Below are 16,500 nucleotides of genomic sequence, written 5' to 3'. Positions count from 1 at the left end.
CAAGCCGAGGATCGAACTCTGCTTTCCAACTCCAACGTCGGCAGCTTTACATGTTACGCCACCGCTCGTCGATTCAAAACAAGCCCCTTTAAAGGGGTTTATCTTTGTGTCCATTGCGTGCACTATAGTGCCCCTGGGGCAAAAGCAGGGACCTACTAGAGTGCTTCTCTATCAGAATGCACTTTGCGGTCCCCCCGGGGCACAAGCAGGCATCCACTTCGGCATGCCTAAGCAAGCGTTTACAATGCAATAGGTCTCGGTTTTACGCGAGTTTAAGCTATTGGCATTGTAAACGGCAATGTCTTTTATTCATGTTTTAAAATCCAAAACAAAAATAAAAGGCATTGTTATTTACAATAACAATAGCTCAAACTCACGTATGAGAAGAATGTTCCTGTGCTAAGTTATCCAGGATGGTATATATATATATGCGTAGCAGTGTGCCGCCTGACTGACAGTTTGCTGCTTCTGTCATTGCATCCAGGTATATAATGCAACAAGTAACATTACGCCTACAGTAAGCCAGGACTATTGGCTTTGTCAATGACCGTTATTTGCATAAGATAAAAAAAAGCAACAACTAGGGCTTCGGTGTATAGAATATTGAAAATGCTGCAGTTCTAAAATGATGAGACTGTGAAAGAACTATAACCATCTGGGTGTAGGGTCGGCCAGTTTAGAGGCCACGAGGTATGGTATGTTGTGTTTCCCTTCTTTCAGCACAGCTCCTCCGTCTCCTGCTATGACTACTCTTCAGTCCTCACATCACCCGAGCAGGGCCGCACTACATTGTTAATCGGTGACGTAGCACATATATCGGTGACTCGCGCTCCAGGCCACATGAAATTGCCGGGGTAACGGTATTATCCTGTGGCCCCATGGGTCAGTCAGTGGCAAGATCCCACGACCCCGCGAGGCAATAGGGAGGACCAGGCTGGGCCGGAGAGGCATGGTGGGGAACTGTGTGTCTTCATGGCGTGATGGGGAACTGTGTGTCTTCCTGGCGTGATGGGGAACTGTGTGTCTTCCTGGCGTGGTGGGGAACTGTGTGTCTTCATGGCGTGATGGGGAACTGTGTGTCTTCCTGGTGTGGTGGGGAACTGTGTGTCTTCATGGCGTGATGGGGAACTGTGTGTCTTACTTTTATTTGTGAACCAGCTATCAGGTCTCTGCATCTTGAAACGGTGGGAGCGATGGAAAAGAGTCAGTCACAGCCTTTGAAATGACACCTTGTCCAGATTCGGAAGTTATGCAGATTTCGTGTTACCAGTGGCGTCACTAGGGTTGGTGTCACCCAGTGCGGTAACTCATGGTGACATGCGGTTCGCACCCCCCCCCCCCCCCCACATCCCTAGGGACGCCACTGTCAACGGTGCGCTCAATTAACTTCTGTTTCGTTTTCACGAGCGGATAACTATTTTTAGACAAGGATTCATTCACTGCGCCGTCCACTTGTAAATCAATAAAGATTTGTCTGCTGCTAAATGACAGGACCGTGAACCGCATATTTCTGTAATTAACAAGGATACAAATTGCTGAAAGGATTTTTTTCCCTGCGTTTCAATAACGGTTTTTACTTCCGAAAATGGCACTCGAGATATATATTTTTTAATAAAACAAGTGCAGAATTGTGCGGTTTTATATGTTCTATTCGTTGCAGCCTTGCAGTTTATAAAAGTGGGCTATAGTCCCTAACAAATATGCAAAATAAAAAATGTTTTAGGGCTAATTGAGAGTTAGTCGAAAATATGTAAATGTAACTTTCAATATGCGGTCAGCAATGTTCATATTTGACACCCCTTTTCTGATTTATAGTGACGTGCCACTGGCGCATGATGAATGGGGCAATACCGCATCACGGCTCGGGGAAGGTGTAGGAGGTAGGAACGGCAAGAACTTGCTGCTAACTCCTCAGCTTTAAATATGAATAATTACGCGGACATGCTGTTTCCGAAAGTTATTCCCTATTTAAAGCTAATCTAGGATTAAAACCACAAATGTCCTAGGCCGGGAAAAGTGTGAGAACTAAGGGCCTAGCTACAAAATGAAGGGTGAGATACTGTGCTTTTCTGGGTTGTAAAGTTATGTTGTGAAATATATCATGTTTCTCACATACGTACCTGTCACTGCTCATTAATTGCTAAATAGTCCAACATGTGCGAGTTACTCATGGCAGCCATTATTAACATACTCTCTCTCGGGGTTCCTGCAGTCTTCTCAAGGAAGAGTGTGCAAGGAACGCCTACATCCCCCTACCAGAAGCTATGGAATGCACAACCTGATACGAAATGCATGTTCTCAATATATTTCTATATGTGTAAAAGAAAGCTAGTTCTGCTAAACATCTGCCTGGTAATAAGTACATCTCCGCAGTTTCTCACCAGCTATCTACCAGGAACAGCAACTCGAAGAGCTAAGAAGAAACCTTGGAAATGAATGACCTAAGGGTAGCTTTTCACTGCCACCAGGATTAAAGCATTTAATAACAGAAGATATAAGAGAAACTCCTTACACTGAAAAACGTCAGAATGTAACAGTATTGCTCCCTTACCACCCCCTTCCCTCTGGTGCTCACTGTGCTCTCCTCACTGCATTTTACTTATTTTGGGGCTCCATGGTGGTCAGCCGTCTGTGCCCCACTCACTCACCTTCCTTCTGTGTCCCATTCAGTCCCATAAAGCTTTGCAGCTAATAGTTTTCCTCCCTCCACCCCGCACAGTGATGTAGCCAGTGTGTTATGGGCCGTAGTGCAAGAAAGGAATTGGGCCCCCAGGCCGCTGTTTGAAGCATGAAATACACTAATAATCAGTGTTCCCTAGGTCCATAAGGCCTCTGGGCCCCGGTTCCACTGCACCTGCTGCACCATAGCAGCTAGACCCCTGCTCCCTCACCCACTACCCAACCGTGTCGAGGGTGTACCACCTAAACAAAATTGGAGGCAACCATTTGCAAACAGAAAGGGTCCGCAAGTAACTCCTTCGCCTCTGTGAATGTCGAAAAAAACATTTACAAGCAGGCAGTGGTCTCTGGGACCACTGTCCGCTCGTAAAAAATGTTTAGAAAACTATTCATATTCATTTTTTAAACGCGTCATGTGCTCTAGTATGGAAATTATCAATTTCTTCCGTTCTACTTTAAGCATCCCTCAGATCATTTTAAACTCTCTCAACTAGGAGGACTGAGTAGAATTTTTCTCTTCTCACAGAATATAGAGTAAGAAACAGTAGATGTACCAATGTGAAACATGCTAGAAGTCCAATTCATGCTTTGGCCTTCAGTAAAATATGGTAATACAAATAATGTTTGCATAGGTCTCTCACATTTTTAGTACACAAATATAAGTTTGGCACGGCACTGCATTGCAGCTGCATTTCTGTAGTGTTCCAGTAACTCTGAGTAGGCACTGAACCCATTAGCAGATGGTTCATTACAAATACAAGACGACCTAATATTTCAGCTGGGACCAAGGTAAATATACAAAGACAAACTACATTCTCAATGAAGTTACTGCAACTTTTCCTAAAAACGTTGTTACTGTGTGCACGTCAGTTAAAAGTGTAATACGTGTAAAAAAAAGAGCTATTTTTGTAGTGTAAGCGCCAGAATTTATTAAGGTTTAATGAAAGTTTTTGGTCAAACGTAACAACAGTATTCACAAGACATACTGAAACACCCTGACACTTGGCCGAGTACATACTGTGACAAACAAACGCCTCCGCGCGCATGACCCATCCCACTTACAATATGTGCCCTGGCACTGGTGAGGCATTGAGGAACCACCTGCCTGAGCCGCGCGCTCGGTGCTGAGAGCCACTGGAACAGGAACATGCCACAACTGCGTCATTAGAATTACTGAGGTGCTATCGTGCGCGCTGCCCAGCCGGAAACGGAAATATTTCAAGGGGCAGGGCAGCGCGAGGGCGGGCGTATGACTTCTGGTTTATTAACTGTTGCGCTGCTATGCGCTCCTCCGTGCCCCATACCTCCACATTGTGTCACCCCATGCGTGTTACTCTCGAGCCAACCAGACATGTGTAAGGCTCGTGCCTTCTCAAAAGTCATAGGACGTATCCGGCTTTTTCTTAGGAGTGGGAGGGTCACTGAAAGCTCTAGCCAGGTGCCTGTCTCTGGCTCAGCTTGAGGCCAATAGGGCAGAGCTTCCATATGGCTGGCCAGATCCACGCTCTATCCTCGAGCCCCCAGAAATGTAAAAACATCACACACCTTGGATATTAAAAAGGTACCCATTTGGTGGCTGAATGGCATAATGTGAAACACTGCAGAAACGGTTTGCAAATGGAATCCGTTTAGTGCTTCTTGTTGGGGCGCTGCTTCTGTCTCCACCTACCGAATCAAGAGAGGCAAACGAACCACAGCCGCGCTTCACCTCGTCCTGCTTCACTGCTTGTGCTGTCTCTGCCTCTCTTTGTCTCGCATGCGCACAATGTAAGGCATCGCGCGCATGCGAGACAAAGAGTGCGAAATCGCCCACCAATGAGACGGCAAACAAGCACTGAAAAATGCAATAGGGCTCAAATTTACGCGAGCCCTATTGCATTTTACACAGAAGTGCGGGGGTATAAGAAGGCACTAACGGGAGGAGGTGGAGGGGTGGTTGTGGTGTAATAAGTGACAGAATACAGGAGGGAATGATGAGAGGCACGGGAACAAAACAGTTTTTCTAGTAAAGAGGCTGATAGCCTCGTAAGGATAAAAATGAAGACATGACCGCCAGGAGGCGGGATTGAGAAGCCAAGCACCAATGAGAATGCAGGAATTTTGTTTCAAGCCAATAAAAGATAAGGCTGGCAAGCGTGTGATGAGTCGATGCTTGTGCGTATGCTTGCACACGCGAGGCTGCAGGAGTGTACGGATGGCGAATTTCACGATCGCCAGGCAATCCAGGATCTTTTAATTTTTCTGCTGCCCGGGGGTCAGACACCACAGCCGGGAGCCCTGGCGTCAGCCCGGAATGAGGGAGATAGGCGGGGAGGGGGCAGTAAGTAGGGAACCCGGTTCGAATCTCACATCGGCTCACCATCTTGAAATCCTGGGCAAATTATTTAATATTCCAATGCCTAAAAATACACAAAAATGATTTTGTTCTTGTGTCATGCAAACAAGTAGTGCTGATATAAATTTTGCATTCCTCCAGGTCGAGTTTGCGCTACATAGCCTAGCCCTTCCTTTATTTATTTTACCAATTAAATTTATTTTGCCAGAATGAGGCTTGGAACGCACTTCTCCTCCCGTGTGACGTGTCTGCCAGCTAGCTATAAGAGTATGCACTGCGCGTTTATCGCTTTCTGCTTCTGTCATTACAAGTGACATTCAACCTCCAACAAAACCAGGTGTGACGCTCGAGGGATTTTGGAATAAATAGATTTTCAGCAACTTGGACGTAGAGTGTACTTAGAGAAAGGCAAATTGAACCCTCTTTAATTAGGGCTGAAAAACAATCCTGGGTTTACCGGAAATTTTGAATCGAGTGTTTTTGGTGTTCACAAAGAGTGTGCTACTTACTGTTTTGGTGTAAGCCGCTCCTCGAGAACTATTACTTTCAAATTAGTTGACTTTCACTATACTGGCCTGCGCACAAGAAAGTAATGCGCATCACTGCCATGTGTGCATCTTTTAGTGATGGCTGCCTTTCATTGAGAAAAACCTCACAAAAAGAGATGCTGCCTTTGGATTATTGCATTGTTCTAATCATTCGTTGTAAGTTATTGTAGCTGAAAATTGTGTGTTCGCTCTGCGACTGCCTTCTTCCTGAATTTGCGGCGAGATCCTTTTATGTCGCTGTTTGGTATGAATTGATTGTCCTGGGGATGATTAGCTTGTGGTGAGAGGTTTGCTCGCTAGGTTGCATGTGGCTGTAGACAGGGTATTTATTATTCGTATTATTTTAATCTTTGCGAGGTGTCATTTACATTTCGAGTTTTTGTGAGATTAACTGTTCCATATTACCTCTAGAGGGACAGTGTTCGTGTTAGACAGCTGTGGCAATAAAAGAATGTTTCTCACTCATACGTTTATCTTTCAATTAACTTATTAATAAGAGAAATTGCGGTGGCTGCCTTGGTTTAAAAAGCACTGGAGATTTTCATCTGCGAACTCCCTTTTATTGTTTAGGTAAAAGAGGTGCCACTCTCGTGTAAGTTTTGGCATTCTGCTATTTTAGGATGCATTTTAGCAGTGGTCTTTTGAATTTCTTCTTGCATTTTTACCTCTGCTAAATTTTAAGGCTAATTAATTCCAGGCCAGGGTAGACAAATTGCAGTCTTCTACCAAAGTACCTCAAAGACAAGCAGAAGTAAATTACCTATGCAAAGAGTGTACCATGTGGCAGACCAAGTTTATAAAGGAAGAAACGTGTATGGAGGGAATTAACACTCAGTGAAGCTACTGGTTTATCTGTGACGAATGTATAAAAGCTAATAGCGAATGAGGTGAATGAAGTGAGGCATAAAGACAAGCAAGGAAAAGTCCTTAAGCATCACTTGGCTTGTGTCCATATGCAGAAGGAAGTATTTCCCCAGTTGTGGGGCAGCAGTGCAGCAAGTTGCCATTGTTTGTTAAAATGCTTTGTGCTACTCGTAGATTGTTGAAGTATACTGCAAATTGCTACAAAGCGTGTGAGGAGGTACACTCACAGTTTTTTTAATTATGATTTAGATGACTCACAAAAATCTCTCTCTTCAATAGCCTGGGAAGTTCTATAATGAGTAATGGCATGCCAAATGGTATTTCCTGTAGGCGATTTCCATGATTTGTTGGAAGGTGAGTCTGCTTTAAATGTTGCTCCTTTTTTTTTCTTCTTTCCTCGTTCTATTGGCCTGCACAAACCTCTGCAATATGAGAGAGGTGGTCTTTGTGGGGGGCAATAAAGCACTGCAAAACTGTGTATCACCACTATGATAGCAAGGCTTCAATATAAAGTAGACACCAAAAAACATTTAAAATAAATCTTAAATTCAAGTTCTGGGCTCTGGTTTCCTCTAGGGGTGGATGTTATCTGTTGAGCGATCTCATTTTTCAGGTCGAGCATTGGAGACCTCTTCTATATACTTCTTTAGTATATACTTATTGTATACTTATATGTGTATGTACTTTGGGTGTCTGGAGATCAACCCTAGGACTTGTCTGCTTCCGCTTAGGGACTTCTTTTCTGTTCAACTGCCTCTATTTAACTGTTTTGATAGAAAACAACCAGCAGAGGTCAGTAAAATACCAGAATCACGTTAGCATTCTCTCCATTCCAGTCCATAGAAATTGTCTTCCATGAGCACCTGTAGAAAATAATATTTTTTTCACATTTTATATTTTCAGTGATATGACCACCAAAGGCCCTGATTTTATATTAAAAACAGAGCTTTGGACTATACCATTTCCCTCTAAAAGGCATATTTATCTCCACGTGTTCCCATACCTAGCGTGTCACGCAGTTTGGTGCTTACTTTCCCTCCATGTTAAAGAACAGTAGATGTTTCAGCACCCAGGCTAATGTGCTGCATAGCTATATACATATAAGGTCCCAACGGCGAGACCGATTGCATTGCAAATGCTTGTTATTTTAATCATCCTTTTTGTCATATTCAACATGGCTATTGTTATTGAGCCAAGACACAGATGAGATTTTGGCTGTTCTTAGAAACGGACTGAGCACTAGTGGCACTCGCTGTGCATCTCTTCTTACCGACTAAATAGGAGTCGGGATCACGAATCAGCTCGCCCTGTCATCTTTAGTCAGTCTCTGTGTGACAGTGATGCCTTGCATAATGGCTGCTTATACGCCAAATATATGCAGATAGATAAATATACTGCAGATAGATAAGACTGCCTTCTCCATCTAGTTGTTTGCTCACATAATTTCCTCTATTCGTAATTCACAAACATAAGTACCGCGAGAGAAGCTTGAAACGCACAAATCTGTAAGAAAAAAAGGGAAAACCTTATTAGATATTCAGGCCGAATAATGTTATTGAAAGTAGCAGGATTTGTATAAAGACTGCTTTTTCCTTTCCTGCGGCAATCTTCTAATTATGTTGTCATGCCTGCTGCTGGGTGCGCCTCTGCTGCCATTATGACACTATTTGCAATGTTGAGAGAGACATTTCCACATCGTGATGCTGTTTGCTGATTTTTTGTGTTATTGTTTAAAGATTTTTTTGTGGCTTGGCCAAACATTTAAAACTGTCTGGCATAAAGATCCTTATTTGAGTTGAAGAGCTCAAGGCTTCTGTAGGAGAGGATTTGACATGAAGTTGGCAGCATAGATTTGAATCTTGGTAAACCTCGGTGAAAGCACTTAATCATTTTTCAACAGTGCACTTAGTTGCCATGCACACTGCTAAGTACTTATTTAGATATTTGCTTTACAAGGCTCATAACAATGTGTTATGGCAGATTTTGTGTGTTGTTGATCTTTGTTTTCAACCCCCCCAACTCACAACCATCTGCACAGAGATTGGCACCTTTCTCCCTTTTGAATTCTCCCCTACCAGACACCACAAGCTGGCTGCTTGCAAAACACCTATTGTTAATTTGCAGTGGCCTTTAGTTCTCCCCATTGATAACCATTGGTTGTATTTATTGTCACTCTCTTTTGCTTGCTTCTTATTCAGTGGCTTCCCTTCCTCTTCTTGTGATTGCTCCTCCACCGGAGCAAGCCTCTTTATCATCCTTTCGATTGCCGGACTTCTTCCTCTGCTCACATATAGGAAACCACTTTTTCCTCATGTTTATGCACTCCATTAGAGTGCAGGTGATTGACAACTCTCTCCCTCCTGTGCTTCTCCCCGCCAAATACCTGCAACAGTTCTCCATGTTGCTCTCTCCCACATGTGCTCCCCATCTCTCTCTTGTGCACGTCTCTCCCAACCCCCCCATACTCACACTCCATTTTGATTGCTTCTTCATGAGCTTCTCCCCTTACCCACCATGTTACTGTCTCCCACGTGAGCATCTTACTGTTTTGTGTGCTTCTCTCCCTACCAAACTCACCTGGCCCCGCACTCTGTTGTGTTCGGTCCATCATGTGCTTCTCGCCACGCATTTACTCAGTGGCGTAGCTAAGCCTTATGCCGCCCATGGCAGTTCCAGGCTTTGCCGCCCTGCTGCAGCTGTAAGAGTGGGGGGTGCTGGCGAACAAATCCAGCGTTTGTGGACCCGCAAGGATGCAGGTAAGAGAGGGGGGGCTACCACCCCCAAACCTTGTGCCGCTCGGGGCGCACTGCTGACTGCCCGCGCTTGCTACGCCACTGCATTTACTCCTCCTAACCCCCTAACCACTGCTCCATTGCCTCCCAGCTCGCAGTCCTTCTTTATTGTTGTTTCATGCATGGGTGCTAAAAGAAGAAATATCTTTATTTTAACCACCCAAGTGGTGTCTGCTATCTTGGATCGATAAATAAAAAAGGAAAAATTGTGCCTGCGCCATCCTATAGGTGCTCGCATGTGTAGTGTCACATGCATGTGCATAGTGAATGGCATGACTAGCTACAAAAGTCCATCACTACATATTTTTTCTTCAGTTTTTTTTTTATGCTGCCAATAGATTTAAAAGGTGAAACCAACTGACTTTGCTCTTGCTTATTAGAAATGTCTTATTCTGATTTGTGAATCTATTCTAATATTTACTTTTGAAAGAAGAGCCACTGTAAAAAAGTATTCTAGTATTCACCTTAGAAATCTAGGGCCTAATTTATGAAAAGTGACGCAACGCTGCGAGAAAATAGCGATGCGTCACTTTTCATTGCGCCCTCCTTGCGACACCAAAGATGCGTCATATTGACAGTATGACGCATCATGTCTCAAGGCGGTACAGATACATCAGTATTTCTGACATATCTGCAGACGCAAAAATGACGCAATGCTGGAGTTTGTTGTAAAAGTGACGCAACTCCAGCAATGAGTCATTTCACATGGGTAAGTCCCATGTAAAATGTGCCTGTGTCAGTCTTACGCTTGGCGTAAGATTTTTACACATTTGCGTCCTAGAAGTGGTGCAGTGAAATCTTATAGATTTCACTGCGTCACTTCTACGATCCTTTCTTGCTTCGGAACGCCCCCCGGCATACATTATACCTGGCGCAGGTATAATGTGGCGCAGGGGTTTACAAAGTGACGCATCTACCTAGATGCGTCATTTTGTAAATATGGTGCAACAAGGCTAATTTTTTACACACCGTTGTTGCCGGCTGCACAAAAGTGACGCAAGGGCTCATAAATAAGCCCCCTAGCTTTTACTTGGCATTTCCGTTATGACTCATAACCTTGCTTAAATTTGGTATTGTCCTGTAAGCTGTTTACACTAAACTCCCAACTTTATGATTTTATGCCACATTCCATAATTTTGTGGTGTTCACAAGAAAAATATAATGCCAGAGCATTGGGAACAACTTGAATGTCCATAATGTGAGTGGCTTCTCTTTGCATGCTTGTGGTTTTTTTTGCGCCATTTTGTTTAGTGCAAAATTTATTTTTTCCATCCAAAATGGACATGAGGATCATTTCACGCTAAAATATAGCTTCACAATGCTGCGTATCGTCTAATGTCTGTGTACACCCGTCCCCGGGTGCGGTGACACCGAGGCACAGTTCCACCTCCCAAAAGCGAGCAGTATTTATGCAATATAAGTGGCCGAAAGTGAAGAAACACACAGAGACCACATGCAGTAATTTTGCAGCTCACCTTATTCACAACTGCCAAGTCATTGAATCGGAAAGCGCTATCATTGAGGAGTGATAGCTCACAGAAACGATAATTTTGGATTCCGAGTTACCAACCCACCATTCACATGTCATCAGGTCCTAAACCTATTCAGGCATCCCCTGAAAACGTATTACCTTTCATTTCATAGATATAATGTGACTACTTAAAGGGAGTTTTCAGTCAGCCCTCTTCATGCATTTGATCAGGAGTTGTGTCACTCCCATTACCTTCCGCCCCCACAGCATAAAGCATGGGGCACGGGGACAGATCCCGTTAGCCATTGGCCAGCTTAACTGTCAGTAATGGCATTCTGCCCTACCATAACGAGCACATACACACACAAAGTAGCCCTCTTTAATGCCACTGACTACTATGGCAACGAAAAGCATCATTTTGCTTTAAGACAATATTTTTTTAGATTGACGAGTGCCTGTCAGTTGCCCTCAAACAAAGTTTTATAAAACCCATAACAAAAGAAAACAACCATTGACATATTCAAAAGGCTGACAGCCAGCCAAGGTCTTTGACTCCACCAAAGCTTGTTTGTATAGTTATACCAATGATATGAACGTGTTATGTTTATTCTTTGAGTGTGGCTGTGTAATAATCTTTTGAACACAGAGCAATTATTGCAGCCAGTTGGTTGACTTAATGTTTATTATTTATTTTATCTTCCCGCCATTCTTGTGGTATTAGAGCTCTAACAGCGGGAAAACAATTGCACCACAGGCCAGCACTCTTCATGTGCCTCTAGGCACTGGGGTGTCAATGCCAGTGAAGTTGGTAGCTTGAGACTACTGAAGAATAACCTCAATAAGATGCCTCACCGCGCCTCTCTCTAAGCTTTAAAGGTCTCAGTCGGGTTGCCCTTTAAGTCTGAAGTGGCCAGTAACTCCCATGACTAGTTCAATCAGAATTAAATCCGTGAGCTCAATAACTTTCACCCAGAGACTGTCTAAATCTCCAGGTGATATTCTGGGGGGGAATAGGGACTCTGGTGGCGAATCAGCAAATGCCTAAGTAATTCCTCATTTGCAAGGAGCCCTCAGGGTCCCACTTGCAATCCTCCAATAACTCCCGCCAGTGGAGTTATCAGTATCTCCTTTATCGGAAACTCCCAAGTCGTGTGGAGTTACTATGGGGCATATTAACAAGCCAGGCGATAAAATTATCGCCGCTTTAGCGGCAGAAAACTGCCGCTAAAACGGCGATATGGAGCTTGATAATATGCTCTATTGAATCCCAATTGAAGCCCATGTTAGATGTGAAGGACGTCTAACATGGGCTTCAATTGGAATTCCATAGAGCATATTATCAAGCCCATTATCGCCGTTTTAGCGGCAGTTTTCTGCCGCTAAAGCGGCGATAATTTTATCGCCTGGCTTGATAATATGACCCTATGGGGCATATCAACAACAACCGGCGATAATTATCGCTCAGCGCTCTTAGCGTGAGGATAATTATCGCCGGCTAGCGTGAATTTTTATCGCTGAGATAGCGTGCTATTTGCAACGCTTATCTCAATAGCGATAAAAATCTACACGCTAACAGGCTAATGTGAGATTATCGCTGGAAACCCAGCGATAATCACACGTTACCTTGTTGATAGGGACAGGCAAACTTAGCCATGATATCCTCCTTCCATAGGATATCATGGCTAAGTCTGAAAATTAGCAGACGTAAAAAAGCAGCGTTAACCGCGGTTAGCGCTGCTTTTTTTGTCTCTAACAGGGTTAGCGACATTCTTGATAATAGGAGAAATGTCGCTTAGCGACATTTCTCCTATTATTTTACTCTGGAACGCCCCCTTTGCATCTCATTAGAGATGCAAGGGGAAGCATAGAGTAAAAGGGTGCTAACATGCAAATGTGCGTGTTAGCACCCTGTTGTTGATAGGGCGCTAGTTTTATCTCTGCTTTTTTGGCTTTTAAAGCCAAAAAAGTAGAGATAAAGCCCTTGTTGATATGCCCCTATGTGAGTTACCAGGCAACACATAAGGCGATCTAGAGATGAGCAAGAGCGCAGCATGTTAGGACTGTGAAGAGATACGAGTGTAATTCATTGTTGACTCTCATCAGAGGGAAGGTGAGGGAAACTCTTCACTGAGTGAGCAGCCTCTGCAACCTCAAACAACCTGAAGGGCCCAGGTATTCATTCTGACAGGGTTGCCTTAGCCTTTCATCTTACTGAGCTTCATGTACTCAGTAATATTGATATGGGGTGTTTGAAACATCTGTTATTCGCAGAGCAGCAGTACTGTGGAAGACGTGCCTTTTCAAAATCATTACATTTAAAATTATTAGTTAAGTTTCAAAACATTTATTCTGTTTTCCTGTCTCAGAAAAGGCCCACATTTGCTTCAAAACTAAGGGTTTTCATTAAACAGGTTATTTAAAAAGTCATCATTGTAAAGTTCACCTAAAAGCTCATCAAGCTCCGAAAAAGCACACATCATCATCTTGCAGGAAAAAAATGATAAGGGGGTTTAGATTGCTAAGAAGAACTGATTACAGACAAAACAGCAGCCATATTTTTTCACCAGAGGAGAAGATGACTTGCCATAGTGAACACTAGAGGGCGACGCTTCGAAAGTATTTGAAGGGAAAGCCAGCAGACTCTCAAGATAACCATGGTTGTGCAAGTAAAGCTCATGCCTGATAGCAGTGGCGTAACAAAAGTTAAGGGGCCCCCCTGAAATGTACACAGAGGGGACCCCACTCCACATTTTATCCGGGGGTCTCAGACCATAGTTCTGCTCTGAGGGGGGGCCCTGGAGCTGGGGGGCTCCCCCGCACCGCGGGAGATGCGGGGGCCTTTGTTACGCCCCTGCCTGATAGAGAATGATGATGGTAGTCAGCGCCACTGGAAATATGTGGCATTGCCAGTCCAAATTATGTGATAGGTTGAATAAAATATGCAGCAGGAAAAGGCTAAACCTTTGGTATGATTCAGCACTTTCTGGGACAGTAATGCTGCACAATGTTGTCCTTTTAACGCGCATTAGTATTGTCTGTCCAAAAGTTTCACCACTTTCAGTGTAACACTCGAAAACAGCAATCACCAACTGAATCAGTTATCCTTTGCCAGCGTCCGCCACCAACATGATCCTTGTTGTAGAAGCAATTTGTTTAGTCAAATCTGTAAATTATGTAGTAGATGATGTATTAGATGTCAAGAGTGGCAAATCAATAACTGTGCTGAAAATGCTTTAGTGAAAGAATTGCATTATCCAGAGACACTGAACGTAATATAGGGCCTCATTAGGATGGTTGTTGGACCACCACTGACAGTCTGTCGGTGTCGGTCTGGCCAACATCCATCAGAGTAGTCTGACTGCTACTTTATGATGTGGTTGGTCAGACCGCATCAGTGGGAGGGACCGACCGATGCTTCCAACGGGCTCAAAGAGCCCATTGGGCTATCAGTCATATCTTATTATCTACAATAGGGACGGTGCCAGCGCAGGCACCGCTGTAGGAATTATGATGTTCTTTTCCAACAGCCTTTCCGTGGCGTTCTGACCGCCTTAGAAAGACTGTCAGAGAGGGAAGTTGGGGGCCCTCATAGCAGGCTCCCCGTCTGTTATGTCGGGCCTCCGGCCCAGTGTTATGTCGGGCCTCAGGCCCGCATGACGTTGAATGACCGACACTGACACATGGAGCTACAGGGTAGTAACTGGCCACGAGCACGTGCACTCGGGCCCCTTTATTAGCCGGGTCACGTCACTCGTGACGCCGGTGATGGATGGGTGTGGGGTGTGTGTGTGTCCACTCCCATAGGGGAGTGGCTACTAAAACAGTGCCTGTCGAGACACTAGAACGTGTCTCGCAGGACACAACACCCGTCCCCCCAGACCTCTGCTATGAGGACCGGGGGCACCTATGCTGCCCTCCCAAAACATCCATACCCCTTTTCCCAGGCTCCACATGGTACCTGGCACAAGGTGCATGGATGTTCAAAAACATCAACTTTTCCATTGTGGTTTGTGCTGCGTCACTTTTCGGGACACAGCACAAGCTGAAATGGAAAAAGCCATAATTTTGACTGCCTACACGGCGGTCGCATCATAATTCAACAGGTGGGACCCCCGACTACTTGTCAGTTGGTCCCAATCCTGCTGTGATGGAGATGTCCGACCAGCATTGTTAGTGGGCCCATAATCTTGACTAAGACAGAATTAATATAGGATACACAAAAATTAACCCTCCGTTGCCATTAAACAGAAGAGCCACTCTATTTTACAGTTTTTGCCATAAAGGGGTTCCTTCAACACCATCAATCAAATATTTTCTATTGAAGAAACTGAATTATTGTTTTTTCAAGCATCTATGATTTAGCAGGTTTTTACTTATTAAGTTGTTGAATCATGTACACTGAACTATATCCAGCCACAAATCAACAAAGAGTCCTCTTTCTCAGTTTTTTTTAATTTTTTTTAAAGGACATTTGTAAACATATACAAACATAGTACATGGGGAGTTTTACCTTCATTGGGGACAAGACATACATAGACAAACAACATTACATGACATGATTAATTGTACATTTGGCAGAAAACTAAACAAAAAAACATAGAGGAAGGAAAATACACAAATTTGTGTCCAGTGTCCTACACTGCCAAATTTTTGGGGCGTTTATCATTGCGGCCCTTATACGTGTAGTCTATAACAGTACTACTGGCCCTATTCTATTGGTGTTCAGAGCTTAGACTTATATTCGGGTGGGATCTTTCATTTCATTAGCCGTAATACACAATTTAATGTGTAGTAAACCTTCAGTGTAAATAAAGTGGTTGGTGTTGTTAACCTCTCATCGCTGGACTCCTATTACGAACGTGTGTGTGGGAAGTGCCTACACTTAATTCAGTAATTGTCTGAGTTTATGAATGAGCCGTCAATAGTACTGCTTGCAAAGAAGAACAGGCAGTCCATGAGACTGCCATACATGATGCCGAAAGAGGGAGCTAGGACTTCGGAAACAATTTCCAATTTGCAAATCAGATTCCATGCCGATTGAGGTGCTGTGTCAGATCAATAGTTTGCAACTTCAATCATTGCAACAACTGGCACATCAATGCCCTTTTGATACAGAATACCAAATAATCCTGAAACAACTCAATAACCCATGTCATCAATGGCTACTGACCAAAATGTTAGCAATCCAACTGCTTCGTTATCCTCCTCAGGAAGGAAAAATGCTTCAGAGAATCAATGCTGAATGGCATATATAAGGTAGACGTTTCTTCAAATGTTGCTGTTCCTCAGCTTCACTGGACAGTATTTGAAGTGGTTAAAGCCCCCCGGAGGAGTCAGCCACACACAAAGGTTATCTTTTGTCGAAACAGATGAAACGGTGGACAGTCTGCTGATTAAATGTGAATCACTGCACATTGTTAGCACTCAGATCTTTACAAAATATGGATGCAGTCACTAGCAGGGCCCTCTAAAATATGTACGTGCCTGCAATAAATGTAGATCTAACAGGGAGACACTGCATACAGCTGTCAGTAGTGTACGTGGGTATCATGTAAAAGTTGATAAATGGAATAGGCCTCAGAATTGAAATACTGGTGTTGTGATGGTACTTGATAGCAAAAGTATTGTGCGTACATTGGCAGATGATAAAAACTCTTGTGACTTTTTTTGGGTCTTGGCTAACACAGCTTTAGCTAACTGTTGGGCAGGTCTATTGTTTCCAATATATATAAAGTGGCCTTTGGGTCAGACCGTGCTCATGATTGGGGAGCATTGTTGTCTATCACAGTTGTCTCCTGTTAAGTTAGTAGC

Source organism: Triturus cristatus, chromosome 8 (assembly GCF_964204655.1).
Source record: "Triturus cristatus chromosome 8, aTriCri1.1, whole genome shotgun sequence".
Lineage (NCBI taxonomy): Eukaryota > Metazoa > Chordata > Amphibia > Caudata > Salamandridae > Triturus > Triturus cristatus.
Note: the sequence above shows the minus strand (reverse complement) of the source record.